The following is a 15,360-nucleotide window of genomic DNA, read 5'->3' on the forward strand; positions in this document are numbered from 1 at the left end:
CGTTTTGGCCTCCTCCAGCTCCAGGATCCAGGCCTTTAAGTTTAAAAATTCCTATTCTGGACTCCCCCTGCCAGGGGGAGCCGATAAGAAGAGGGCTGCTAGCCTCCCCAGCCCTCTGAAGCATTTCCTCCTGGTGGTGGCCGTGGCCTGTGGCCTGCCTCGGGCTCCCTTGGCCAGAGAAGCCCAGGATTCTTAAAACGAAATTCATGGAAATTATGAATATACTCCATCGCGGAGCATATTCATAATTGCCATGAATTTCATTTTTAGAGTCGTGGTCTTCCCTGGCCCGGAGGAGCGCAGGAAACTTAAAACAAACTTCATGGCAATTATGAATATACTCCGTCCGACGAGTTTTGTTTTCATTCCCTGAGTCCCTCGATTCAGGGAATGAAAACAAAACTTAAGAAAATGCTGATGGCAGGCCATGCCATTTGCCCAGCTCTTCTGGCCACATACTCCACTCGTAACCCCTCAATCCCCCCACTGTTGATTAATGTGCAGGGCAGGGGGATGTGACATTCCCCCCACTCTGCAATTAATCAGCCAGGAGGGGGTGTAGGAGATTTTTGGGGTTATATCTAGTATTTCATGGTATTTTGTGGTACTTTGCTTTGGTGGTATTTTTATAGTGGTGAGACTAATTTCAAAATACTGCCTAATAATGACTTCACCAGTGTCACTAACAATAAACAAATACTGGACTTAATACATTCTGATAAATAGCGCATGATCTCCTGTGATGTTTTATTTACAATATCACTTTTATGCCCTTTTGGCTGTGTTTCAACAAATGTAAAACATGCAAATTAAATACAAAACATTCATTCAGCCTCTCTTATTTACCGTGACCGACTTTGCTTTGAGATTTCTTAGTGCACACCCAACCAATGAGACTGAAATGCAGAAAAATACAATGAGACTTAGGGGCAGATTCATGGAACAAACGTGCGCCGAAAGTCCCAGCGCAAGCAGGTACAACGTGGCGCAAGCGCGAGAAAGCAAGCGCACGCGCACGCGTGCGATTCAAGGAAGGCGCTGCGCGTGTATACCACTGGTTGTGCACCAAATCCGTGCATGGCGCACGTGGGCGCACACGTCATCAAACGGCATGCGCTACGCGCACAGCAAAAGCGCACATGGCGCGGCGCACACAACAAAAGTGGGCGGAACAGTGGGCGTAACACGCAAAATGGGGAATAACGCATGAAAAAGAAGGCATAACTGGGGAAGTACTGCAGGGAACTACACGGAACACCCACACGCACGCGAACAACCCGTATTCATGGATTCGAATACGGGAAACATGCGCACAGCAAAAGACGCGGATAGGCGTCAACGCGTCCACCGCAGGAAGGCAGGCGCGAGCGTCCCTGCACCCAGTATAAAAACGTTTGCAAACAACAAACACGTATATACTGCTACAATGAATGCCCCATTTGTCGCAGCACTGATCGTGGGACACCGCAGGAGGTGGAGAATAGCCAGGGACCACATTTTTTCACCCCGGACAAGCCTTTTTGGGATGCCTGACGACCAGGTCTACAGCAGGTATAGGTTTCCACCTCGTATCATCCTAGACCTGGTCAGGGAGTGGGAAGATGACCTTATATCCCCCACCCTCTGCTCCCAAGCATTGAGCCCCTTGGAGAAGGTGCTCAATATCCGGCATTTTTTGGCCACTGGGTCATTTCAGCGGACTACTGCCATAGTGGGGGGGGGTCTCACAGGCCACGCAGTCACGCTGCCTACACCAGGTCTTGGCAATCATGACAGCGCGCCCCTCAGTCCGCAGGCACATATACATGCCCAGAACACCCGCAAAAAGGCAGGCCATTGTCCAAGACTTTTACAGGGTGGCACACTTCCCCAAAGTGCTTGGTGCCATAGATTGCACCCATGTGGCCCTACGTCCACCTTGGGCCACTGAGCACATCTACCAAAACCGCAAGCACTGGCATTCCATCAACGTGCAGGTGGTATGTGATGCAAAGAGAATCATCACCTCTGTCTATGCAAACTACCCTGGCTACATCCATGACAGTTTCATATACAGAATGTCCACCCTGAGCTCGGCCCTGGAAGCTGGGCAGCATGGCGACACATGGCTCCTAGGTGAGTACAAATGCCTGTGCACATGCATGCATGTCACACACACACACACAAATACACAAACCCCAATAATCACAACCATCATTACCTCTCCAGGGGACAGTGCCTACCCTCTGAGCAACCACATGATGACGCCAATCCGGACCCCCACCACACCACCCCAGGTAAAATACAACGCTGCCCATATTGCAACCAGGGCCATAATGGAGCGCACATTCGGAGTGCTCAAGTCACGCTTCCGCTCCCTTGACTGCTCTGGCAGGCAGCTACTCTATGCACCCCCAGTAGTGTGCAGGATCATTGTGGCAGCATGTGTCCTGCACAATGTTGCAACACGGCAGGGCGTACCGGTGGACATGGTGGTTCCCCTACATCCCCAACCACAGGCACAGGCGCTGCCCATGGGAGGGGACAGGGCACGTGGCGAGGAAGCCCGGACCCAGCTTGTGGCCACATTTTTCACCTAAACTCCCACCCCTGCGGAGTGCACACAGGCCTGCACATACCAGGTGACAATCGATGATGACAAAGAGACAGTCAACTGTCACAACCTTACCACCCTGAGAATGTTGCCATGGAAGTGCCACATTGTGTGCATCCCTAGCTACTTAAACATAAGCAATCCTGTGTGACCAAAAGGCACACATGCAAAGTGTGAATCACACAGACCTGCAAAACAGGCCATGACTATCACTGGTATGTCACCCAAACTCTCCCAAACCACAACATGACATGGTAAGCAATAGCAATACACCAACACAGTACTAATAAGGTACACATTGACATGTGAAAAATGTAAAGTGGCATCACACAATGATGCCTGACATGGAATCAGATGAAATGACTGACCAACAACCTCCCACCCAAAAGAAGTCATACCCAAATGCATTCCAACAGTTGTAGTTGTAACATAAAAATGAATGCCTGTCTTCATGCACATTGTGCATTGCAAAATCAACACTGCAGCTTCTGTGTGCCGTGCCCACCTCCTGCAACACACTGCTCAGTGCACAGCATAGTGAACAGCCATTGTGTGTGACGCACACCGTAAGCATCACATCTAAGCGACAAACTACATCAAAAAGCAAATTACGCATGTACAGGATCCACAATTGGTCATAGATCATGTGCTGCAGGGACACAGTGGGCACCAGAAGGCAAAAAGAGTGTACATGTGGACATGTAAGGGTGGTTGTACATTTAGTGGATCATAGTGCGAGTGTGTGGGTCAGTAGGGACATGCACTCAATATATGCATGTGCAATCAAGTGACCATCAGTTTCTTCTACACATCACATGTGAACATTCACCATGTGTACACCCCAGCATGTCAAGCCACAACTATTCCCTCACACCTGAAAGGTAAACACAACACATGAACAGGCATTGATCAGCAGAATACATCATGTACATAGGATACTGCAATTACAATGTCAGGGTGTGCATCACACTGTAGGGCAAGGCAACTGTCAACAACAAAACACCCCCCTCCCTCACAAATCACCATGACCCACTGAACAACTGCACCTGGGTTATGTAGCCTTCATCCTTGATTTTCACCTGGCCACAGGATACCCTTCCCCTTTATCACCATCTCCCACCTTGTGTGCAAAAAGCATCCAGCACCCTCATAGGCCACCTTGACTTGCAAAAACACCACATCAAAGAGAACTCAAAGCAGGCCAACACAGAAGCCAAGCAAAAAGCCTGCAGGCAGCAAAACAAACCAGAATAGCCTCCAGTAGATGATTTGAAGTAGCAGTACGTCACATAGCCCAAGTACTACCACAATGACGTAACAACCAAGGTAGCACAGTAAAACAATGTCACAACAGGATGTGTACCATGTGTGATACATAACACAGAATGATGCACCACAAACTGATGTGTACTGTCACAGATCCCGTGTACAGGCGCAGGAGTGGCACAAACCAACCACCCCCACCGTGGTCTGGGTGCCTGCAAGGTCAAACTCACACAGGCCTCTGAGACCCTGGTGGGGAAGGAGGGTCAGGGATATGCAGTCGGGACAGGCATTTCTATACTGGATAACCAGAATGCGGGGCAGGAGAGGGGAGTAGGATTGACACGGGAAAGTAGGAAATGCACAAAACTGTACTACTCACATTAACACATACACAAGTACACCAAACTTGATCATCATGCACATAGCAACAAATTACTCAAATGGAAGACAAAGAGAAACATATCTCTGGGGTGAGTGCTGGCATCCTGTCTGCGCACTCTCAGGTCCGATAACAGGAGCAGTTCAATGCTGCAAAGAGAGCCACAGTTACTAATCTGTGCGTGCCCATAACACACAAACATACCACCATATATGCCCCAAACTAACAAACTACTCGACAAACAAACAATCTGGTGTGGATGCTTCATACCCATATGTAACATTACCCCTGTGATGGTTCATACACAGTAAATGCAGTAAGTCAGACGCCAGTGGATGCCTGGCAAATGGAAGACCAATGTGTCACGATTAACACAACATGCAATGTTCCCTGGGTAAGCATCCAGACGCATATAGCAAGGTATGACTTCAGAACAAGTCATGTTCCACCTTGACCGAAATAAAGTAGGTAGTGCATGTGTCAAATTCGACATGGAAATGAAATGCACTGCACACGAGTCTGTCCTTTGCTGTCTGTCCCTGTGAGCTGCTTATTTCCATGTCTCGCAACGCTACATGGCTAATACAAGTGCCTCAATGGACCATGATGGACCGTAGGGTATGTGCCACTGCCCCTGCAGGTGCCCCAAACAACTTTCACATCAACTAGCCATTAGTCCACCAACACATCTCAGCTGTATTGTGCGCTTCAACACCAATATTTGTCCAAGCTCACCGTCAGTGCTGCTAATAAGCATGCATGTGCAACTGGCCAGGTAAAAGGTTTGCTGTGTTGTGGCCCCCCTGTGCTGCTCACCTTGCCTGGCGTCCCTTGAAACATGTCAGCTGTTTTCAGATGCATGAGCGCAATCCCTGTGCCTCTGCTTGCGCACACATGCGCATGTCGGCACCACCAAACGTGTCCAGCTTGCAGACGACAATGGCCCATGTCTGCTGGCAACGGTGGTCTGGAGGCTCATCCCCCTGCAGTAAGGGCATGAAACACATGATTAATGCTTTAAATTCATCTGTGTGTGTCTCTTCAGGCATTTCATGACTGGACCATGTCAGAGACGTACATCAGAAATCACACCATCAGTCCGTCTTTCACAGGCAAAGTGTGGAACACACTATCTACGGCATGAATTGCAACAAGCACATGTACAGTAAAGATAAGAAACATACTACACAATGCATAACAATTAATGTACACATGAATCATGAAACCCCCCATCTAGCAAAAGAAGAACAGTGGTCAATAACACCCTTATTATCCTCACTAGTTCGACAGCAGCAGTCATGCCACAGATATGACAGTCCAAAGCCCTTGTGTAATAGGCTGTTACACCAAACCATCCTTGCGAGCCCATGGGTAAGGGACGCAGGAGTGGCATATGTGAGTCAAGGACCCCAAGCTGCAAACACATACACAAGACAAGCTTGAAGGGCCCAGATGGAACAGACAGTGGATGCTTTCAAAAGCCACAAAGCACCACACCGTCACATGAAAGCACAATAGACAAGCAATTTTAAACTATATTAACTAATTACACTAACTATGAAAAACCTACATTACCTAATTAAACCAACTATCAAATAGAAACTTAACTAACTAAACTAAAAGAAAAATCAAAAATTGCCATATACGACCCGGGTGGGGGAGAGATACCCAGGAGGGGGGAGGTACAGGATGCTGCTCAACACCCACATGCAATGATGTTGAGGAAAAAGAAAACCTCCATGGGCTCAACGCCTGCACAGCCCGACCTATGTGGGAGATAGATTGTCGTCCGAGTCTGGCTCTTCCTGGAAAGGAGGACGTGGCACAGGAGCCTGACCACTCCTAGCCGCAGCTTTCCCCTCATCGGCAGCAAGTCTGCCAGACGGGTGAGCCTGGTTCTGTGCGGCGATCACACGTAGGTCTGCATGCAGGACCTCACGTGATACGCGTGCTTCCTCTTGCAAGGTAACACATGTAACACGGAGTTCCTCCTGCAAGGCCTGGCTGGACTACTGTTGCACCTCCCGGCAAGCACGTAGCTCAGCCGAGATGGTACGCTCAAGCTGTGCAAACCTCTCCTCTGCCCGCTCCCTCTGGGACATCATAAGGACACACAGAAGCATACTCCTCCCTCAGGGCCTCCATCTGTGCCTCTGCATGAGCAGCAATTGCTCGATGCAAAGACACCATCTCAGCCTGGCGTGCCCTGTCTGAGGCCGCCATGCCCAGCCTGAGTGAGCGGGCAGTGGACCGTGCCGCCTGCTGCTGAAGAAGCACCTGCCTAGCAGGGGGGAGCACAGATTGGGCCACACGCTCCATGCTCACAGCGATGTTCTCCATTGCTGCCCCCTGGCGTTCAGAATTGGCAGTCATGTCTTGCTCCCACTCAGTATACAGCGGTTCCGCACGGCGACCGCATTGCTGGGCTTGACCCCTGCGGGACCCAAGAACTGGGTGTCCTTGTTGTGTTGGCACCGCCCGCGACTGCACGACTACATGCCCCCGTCGACGTGATGGCCCAGGCACATCAGTGACTGGTGCGGAGGGTGACCCTGCATCCCGATCCACCACAGGCAGAGGTTCCAAGACTGTTTGACCCCTCAGTGCAGGTATCGTAGACAGAGGAGTGCCCACATCAGAATCACTCACCCCTGACATATGGACCTGATGCTCATCCAACTCGACATGGACGTCAGAGTGGTCATCAGGGCTGGACTCATTGCCAGCCAGAGACAAGATGGACTGTACCACATGTGGGTTTCGTGGCCTACCACCCCACAACCCCCCCTTGTGCCGGGTTGCTGTAGTGATAACAACCCTGTGCCTGGCATGACAACACCATCCTCTGGCTCCATTGCGTCATCATCTGAAAAGTAGAGAGAAAAAAGGTCACTACACATGTTAGAAGCACACAACACACACACACACAGACATCACACAGACAAAAAACACATCAAGCAGTCATGTCACACACAAAAAAAAACCTGCCATGCATGCTGGGTCAACTTGATACTGCTTATGTGATTAGGCATGTAGAATGGTGTCATTTTGCACAGAAAGGGGTGGATGCAGTGCAGCAATTTTGTACGTTACTCACTGTCTACATGTACAAGTACTTCATGATCTGTATCTGAAAATGTGAAGGCAGTGCAAGGTCAACTTTAGCCATCACGTGCAATGTGCATTCAATGGCTAGCATGGCTACAAGCAAACCACCCCTCCCCCCAGGTGCAAATGCAGGGATGCCTAGCATGGTGTCAAAAGGCTGACCATAGACCTGTGTATTGACAGACAGTGTAGACTAGCATCAACTGCATCATGTGAGTCAAGTGACAACACAGCAAATGATGATGAGACAGTAAGCAGGACACATGATGAAACCTCCGGAGTACACCCATGTGTATAGAAGACACTACACCAGTTGGACAGAGTCATTGGCCATTAAACAGGCTGAGGCCTGTGACCCACACAGACTGTCACACCCTAAACATGTGTGCGATGCAGGACTGAGCCACAGTGGAAATGGGAAGGCTGATGAAATGCCATGCAATGTAGGTCCCCCTGGACTCCTACTACAATGATCATCCAGTCAAGGACACATAGGGGCATGAGTGGAATACACATGGAGCATGAATGGGCACTCATGTCCCTGCGGGGCATCTGACCTCTGCACAGTCCAAGTGAGACACCCTTCATCAAGTACAAAGGATGTACCACACAGCATATGTCTGGCAGATTGGCTGCTGGAAGTTAGCATATGCACAGGACGAATGAACAGGGAAGTATTTAATGGCAAAATTGAAGCATACCAGTGTTAAGGTGGAATTGGGGTGCAGAGGGCGGGTGGAGGGGCAAGGGAGCATGCATACATGGAGTACCCGCATGCAGGCAGAGGACACATGCATGTCAGTCATGCTATGACATAGTCTCTGGGCTAAGAGGAAGGTCACCCCACGCTACATGCAGAAGGGCCAGTGAGCTGGAACATGGACTTGAGGGGCATCATGGTGACCAGCATGTGAGTAGGGTGCAATAGTGGTGATGCGGACAGTCCCCGTCCGCTCCACATGTCCACCATCCAGCAGAGCAGACATGCATCAGGGAAGCATTGCATTACTTGCACATCAGAACCATGTACACGTGACATGTAGTGGCAGTCATGCACAACACATCACACAAGTAAAACACACATGTCCACAACAAACACGCAGCAACACTCACTGGACTGGGCATCAAAGTCCGGCATCTCTCCCACTCCTTCGACCGATTCAGATGGTATGACCTCTGCGCTGAACCACTATGCCCACGTTACGAGGGAAACGCCTGCGTGCGTCTTGTCACAGATGCGCTTACGCGCTAAGGGCCTTTCCTCGAATTACACACTGACGTGCAATTTTTTCATGTGCCAAATCACTCCGAATCAAGCTGGCCACGCGAATACACACGCAAGACAATGCTCCTGCCCAAAAGGCCATTTTCCTGTCCCCAAGAGCCCCGAGCACGCTCCCACCAGCCATCAGCTGCTGCCTCTCTGCTGCCCACGTGCCCTGCTATTTGGTGCCTGCACGTCAGCCATCTGCAGGGGTCCAGTTGCTGTGTCCACCCCTGCTGGAACAGAAGACTCCCGACTGGGATACCTTTGCTCCACAGCCCAGCCCCAGGACCCAGTTGCCCACCCACACCTGCCTCGGGGGTCGCCATGTCAGGGCAAACACCATCTGAAACCACTGGTGACCCCCAGTCAGAGAGGCAGAGGGCCACCAGCTTCAGTGAGAAGGAAGTTGGTGTCCTGGTGGAGCATGTCCTGCGGCATTATGATGCCCTCTTCGGAACATCACGCACCAACAAGGAAGGATGGTTGAGGATCTGGGAGGACGCGGGGGTTGCCATCAACGCAGAGGAGGTGGCAACCCGCGACAACAAGCACGTCAAGAAGCGCTGGGAGGACCTGAGGTCCAGGAGCCTCTACATGGCTCGGCGCCTCGCGGAGGGGGGCCGGGGCAGCATGAGTAACATCCAGATGAGGGTCCTGGAACACATAGCCCCAGCACTCCACGCCCAGATCCTTCAGAGGCAGACCCGTCTGGAGTTGAGCGGTAAGTGGCCAAGCATTGCTGTGTGAGACAGGGCATGTTGCAGTGTGCTGGTAGTCTGATACTTGCGTGTGTGTGCAGGGACATCATGGTCATGCATGTGAGACCAGTAATGTGTGAACCACATGGATGGTGCATGAGTTCCAATGCAACATGGGGAGCTGTAGGCGGAATGCACACATGAATGCATGCCAGTCTCTGTTCTTGGACATGGAGAGGGGGTGAGGGATGGGTGCTGCTGTCATGTACATGTATGGTGCACATGTGTGTGTCACTGAGAAGTGTGTGTGTGTGACTTTGAAACGCCATGGATGCATGACACATGTCCGTGATGACATGTAGATTCACTCATGCAGTGCCGTCATCATTGTATCCACTGTGTCTATCTACTGTGTCTGTGGTGTACAAGCCATGATGCATGACCCTCCGGTGATGTGTTTGCATGGGACCAGTGTGAGCCATGATGCATGTGAGTTTGAAGGCAACATTTTTGTTAACAGAGGCCCTTGTACATGGATGCTGATGTTGATTGTAGGCTCCGGGACTGTTTCTGCATGTGTGTTGCATGCATTCACCCATTTGTTGTGGAGGGACAGGATGGAAGTGACATTTGACAGTGCCACTCATGTGTTATTGCTTCCTGTCTAGGGGAATATTGTACTGTGCCTTGATGCTTGTGTTCTATGTCTCCCTCTACTCAGCGTCAAGTGAAGCCGCACATGGGGCATGGTGGGGGTAGTACCACTGGTGCAAGTGATGCAGTCCACGGCCAGGAGGCAGCACAGGTCACCGCGGAGGGGCCTGTGCATGTCGCTGTCCTTGATCCTGTGACTGCACCACCATGCACCAGCAGGGATGCCCCGTCCCAGGCCCGTCCGCAGGTAGGGGGGAGTGCCACGTCATCTGCCTCTCCACTACCTACAGACGAGGGGTCCCACGACCATATGGGCTCCGTCCTGGTTGGTGTTGCGTTGCGCACGCGTGACATTCGTGATGACGTGCATGCTTCCTGGGCGGAGCACGCACGCCATCACGAACAGCAGCGTTGTGACGTGGCACTGTTGGGAGCGGCCCTGGTCGGTGGGTTCCTACATGTGTCGCTATCTGGCAGACCTCTCCTCCTCTGTGGAGACTATGCGCCAGTCGTTCTCCCTGCTGTCTTCCGGCCCAGATTCCACCAGGGCCCCCTGTGGACCTGGCCTGACCAACACAGCCAGCTTGGTGGAGATCCCATCCCTGCCACAGCGGTCCAGCAGGGGTAGACACCCCAACAACTAGAGTCCAGCAGATGGAGGATGTGCAGGCATCGGACAGGGCACATGGACAGGAGCAACAGCAGCAGGCTTTAGGTGGGAGCAATGATGGCTCAGGGCCATCAACATCAGAGGGGCATGCATTGGCCAGAGGGCAGGAGAACCCTGGAATGGGAGTGTCTTCTGTGTGGCTGCGGTTGGGCCAGCTCATAGATGCGGAGCGGCAGCGGGCAGAAGAGGCACGGCTCACCATGGTCAGGGCGGAGTTCTCCATGCGTCAGGGCATTGAGGCGGGCAGAGTGCCTCGAGGCAACCCGCAGGGAGTTGGAACAGGCCCTGAGTGCATCCCTGCGAGACCTCGGAGGCAGGGCAGAGGCCCCCCTCCGGGACATCGACATGAAGTTCGAAGATGCCCTGGCCCGGGACATCACAGAGTGAGCCGCAGGACTTGCCCGCCGTCATTGTTTATAGTTAGATAGTGTTAGGTTTCCTTTGTTCTTCTTTTAATTTGGAGTTAATGGACATTGCTTCACTTCATGTGTATATAGTTTTATCTTCCTAGGACTTTTTTGTAGGTTTCCTTTTGTTTGTGGATCATGGACCATTTGGACTTACATTGTATATAGTTGCAGACTTGTACATACTTTCTTTTTCTATATTTCCATGGATCAATGGTTTTTTAAAAATTTGGATTATGTTTTTATTATGGACATTGGCAATGGACCACTTTTTTATTCTACGTGATTTTTCTTTTTTTTAACTTCATTGGATTGGCAATAATTTTTTTCTACATCGGTCATTGTACATTGATTTTCAGTTTACTATTCCTCAAAGTCAGTTCTGTAAGTTTTTAATACATTTTTTATTACTTCAGAATTGGTGTTGTGTTCTGTAATTGGTTTTGTGCATGTCTCATTGAACATTTCCTCAGTCACGTGTTGCCACTGTGTGGCTACGTTGTGCATTCCTGCATGGGCATGATGGTTCATTTCATCTATCATGGCATGGGTAATTTGGGAGTGGGTTCTGTGGATGGTTGCATGCTTGGATTTGGGGGCAAGGGGGATTAGGGTTGGCTTGAGGGACATGGGTCTATTTTGTTAGGACATGTTGTTTGTTGGGACATGAGCCTGGGCCTGAGGCTCACTGCTGGGGGGTGGGGGTGCTGGGGGACATGAGTCGGGGCCTGCTGGCAGGTGCCCCTCACTGCTGGGGGGTGGGTGTGCTGGGAGACATGAGTCGGGGCCTGAGGCTCACTGCTGGGGGGTGGAGGTTCTGGGGGACATGAGTCGGGGCCTGCTGGCAGGTGCCCCTCACTGCTGGGCGATGGGGGTGCTGGGGGACATGAGTCGGGGCCTGCTGGCAGGTGCCCCTCACTGCTGGGGGATGGGGGTGCTGGGGGACATGAGTCTGGGCCTGCTGGCAGGTACCCCCCACAGCTGGGGGATGGGGGCGCTGGGGGACATGAGTCTGGGTCTGAGGCTCACTGCTGGGGGGTGGGGGTGCTGGGGGACATGAGTCGGGGCCTGCTGGCAGGTGCCCCTCACTGCTGGGGTGTGGGGGTGCTGGGGGACATGAGCCGGGCCTGCTGGCAGGTGCCCCTCACTGCTGGGGGGTGGGGGTGCTGGGGGACATGAGTCGGGGCCTGCTGGCAGGTGCCCCTCACTGCTGGTGGGTGAGGGTTCTGGGGGACATGAGTCCGGGCCTGCTGGCAGGTGCCCCTCACTGCTGGGGGTTGGGGGTGCTGGGGGACATGAGTCTGGGCCTGAGGCTCACTGCTGGGGGGTGGGGGTGCTGGGGGACATGAGTCGGGGCCTGCTGGCAGGTGCCCCTCACTGCTGGGGGGTGGGTGTGCTGGGAGACATGAGTCGGGGCCTGAGGCTCACTGCTGGGGGGTGGAGGTTCTGGGGGACATGAGTCGGGGCCTGCTGGCAGGTGCCCCTCACTGCTGGGCGATGGGGGTGCTGGGGGACATGAGTCGGGGCCTGTTGGCAGGTGCCCCTCACTGCTGGGGGATGGGGGTGCTGGGGGACATGAGTCTGGGCCTGAGACTCACTGCTGGGGGGTGGGCGTGCTGGGGTACATGAGTCGGGGCCTGCTGGCAGGTGCCCCTCACTGCTGGGGGGTGGGGGTGCTGGGGGACATGAGTCAGGGCCTGAGGTTCACTGCTGTGGGGTGGGGGTGCTGGGGGACATGAGTCGGGGCCTGCTGGCAGGTGCCCCTCACTGCTGGAGCGTGGGGCTGCTGGGGGACATGAGTCGGGCCTGCTGGCAGGTGCCCCTAACTGCTGGGGGGTGGGGGTCCTGCGGGACATGGGTTGGTGATCACTAGTGGAAGGTGACATGTGGGCTGGCTGGGGGGCATGCCCATGGTGGATGGGCTGTGTGCGGGACATGACCAGGGGTGCATGGTAGTCCCCTGTGGTGTGGGTTGGCTGCAGGGGCCGTGGAGGGGGTAGAGGGCACACCTGGGAGGACCCACACTGCCAATTCACATGTGGGACTCCCCACGCACCCCACTGGATACACGTACCCCACTCTGACAGCGAAATCACGCGTGATACATTCCCGCGTACCCTGGAAATACATGTACCCTGCTCGCACAGGGCCAATCGCGTGTGAAACTTCCCATGCACCCCAGTAATACACGTACCCCGCTCGCACAGGGCCAATCGCGTGAGAAACTTCTTTCACACCCCGGAAATGCACATACACTGCTCGCACAGGGCCAATCGCGTGTGAAACTTCCCGCACACCCCAGTAATACACGTACCCCGCTCGCACAGGGCCAATTGTGTGTGAAACTTCCTGCGCACCCCCGAAATGCCCGTACCCCACTCGCACAGGGCAAATCATGTGTGAAACTTCCCGCGCACCCCTGAAATGCACGTACCCAGCTCTCACAGAGCCAATCGCGTGTGAAACTTCCCGCGCAGCGGGGCACGTGTATTCGGAGGGGTGCGCAGGGAGTTTTACAGGCATTTTCATGGTTGGGGGCCTGTGCGCCATGTATAGGATTTGTGCGCTGTACATGGCGCACGGGGATGGGTTGGCTGCGTAACTGGCGCTGCTGCAGGGTCGCTGCACCACTCTGCGCCACGGCTGGTAATGGATGTTAAAATCCATGAATACGCTGTGCGCGGAAATGGATTTTGGCGCACGCGGCTGGTGCAGACTGTAACACGCGCACACTGTGCGCCAGCCGCGTGCCCCACTTGTGCGCTGGATTCTATGAATTACCCCCTTAATTACCTTTTTGAACTTGTTCTTTATCATAAACTAGAATTATGCAAGTTACACTGAGTGACATGTACACCCACGTTGTAATTCACAATGTAAGAGAAGTTTTTCTTGCAATGGCTTTCAACGCTCTATCTGCGATAATGTGCTAAGCTCTGCCAAATCATCCGTGGATTCGCAACAAATGTTGGCAGAATAAAGACTTGAAGCAAAACACATTGATACATGCATGTTTAACTTCTCATGGTTAATGCAGTGCCTACAAATAAACAGAATTATCTAATCTGTGCTACATAGTATCACTCACTTCACGTGCACCTCAATTAACCTCATAATTACCAAGGCTAAGTTGGTGATATTCCCCGACTCAGCTTGGCAGTAACAAAGAGTCATTCACAGCTAAGGTCGCTCGAGAATTTGCAGCTCTTCTAAAGATTGCCAACCTAGGAGAGAGACAGCCACAGCCTCAGCCCAGCTTGCAAGCACTGTACATGAACCAGCACTTCTGCCTCCTTCATCAGCGAATATAAGAATAATGATCAGCAACTCTGCCTCAAACCCTTTTCATGAAACCCCCTGTCACTCAAGAGCACATCCCTTTGACGAAATCATCCCACTAAAACCGCACGTGATTTCCTCTGTGCCTTTAAGCCGAAACACACACTGAATTGCTGCATAGAACTTGCTACATTTCTTCCTGCCCCACAACAATGCCAAGATTTTAGTATAATGGATCTACACATTCCTCAGCTTACAACACAGATCCAGCCTGCACGTTTAAATCATTTTTCTTTTTGATTTTCAGAGCATCATGCATTTCGCTCAGTCTGCATCCAGCTTATATCTTGAACTAATTTTCACTGAATGTTGTTCTGGGAATCAGTTACATGTTAAATGGGGTTGGGTTAATTAGTATATTAGTTTCATGTTTATTTTTTTAGTGCAACTCAGCTCATTAAAATAGCATCATGGAGCAAAGTCATAATTTTCTAGCATGTGCTCTGTGCATTGGCATCTATTTAAATTCAGCTTGAGACTCATACTCTTGAGTCCATTAATGAGTCTCACACCCTTCAACCTAGTTAAAGTTCAAACCCTTGCCTTAATTTGAAAGATGAAATGCAGAGTCTAGATGTTAAAATGCAGAGCATAGATTCCTACACTCCCTCCTTTTTTTCTGCTTGGATATAACCCGAAATCACTGCAGGAAAAACGAACATATATGCTGAAAAACACATGTACTTCTACCAGCTTTACAACATTTTCAGAGTGTGATCTTGAGCACATTCTTATTTTAATCTTATCAGCCAAAAACAAGCAACATGCAACTGGTAATATTCATACACAAGAATATTATGTATGAGTTTTTGTGAAAAATAAACCTTTTTTTTTGTTTTTTGTTTTTTTATCTCTTGATCACCTTTATATTTTATCTTCTTTTAATTGGTGATCTCTTTTCTTTCAAATGTTTTTTGTATCTTTTTTATAATAAAATATTAAAGAAAAACATTGTCACTTTTACAAAAAAACATAAGAA

This window comes from Ambystoma mexicanum, chromosome 5p, assembly GCF_040938575.1.
Source record: "Ambystoma mexicanum isolate Mex_15411 chromosome 5p, UKY_AmexF1_1, whole genome shotgun sequence".
Taxonomy (NCBI): Eukaryota; Metazoa; Chordata; class Amphibia; order Caudata; family Ambystomatidae; genus Ambystoma; species Ambystoma mexicanum.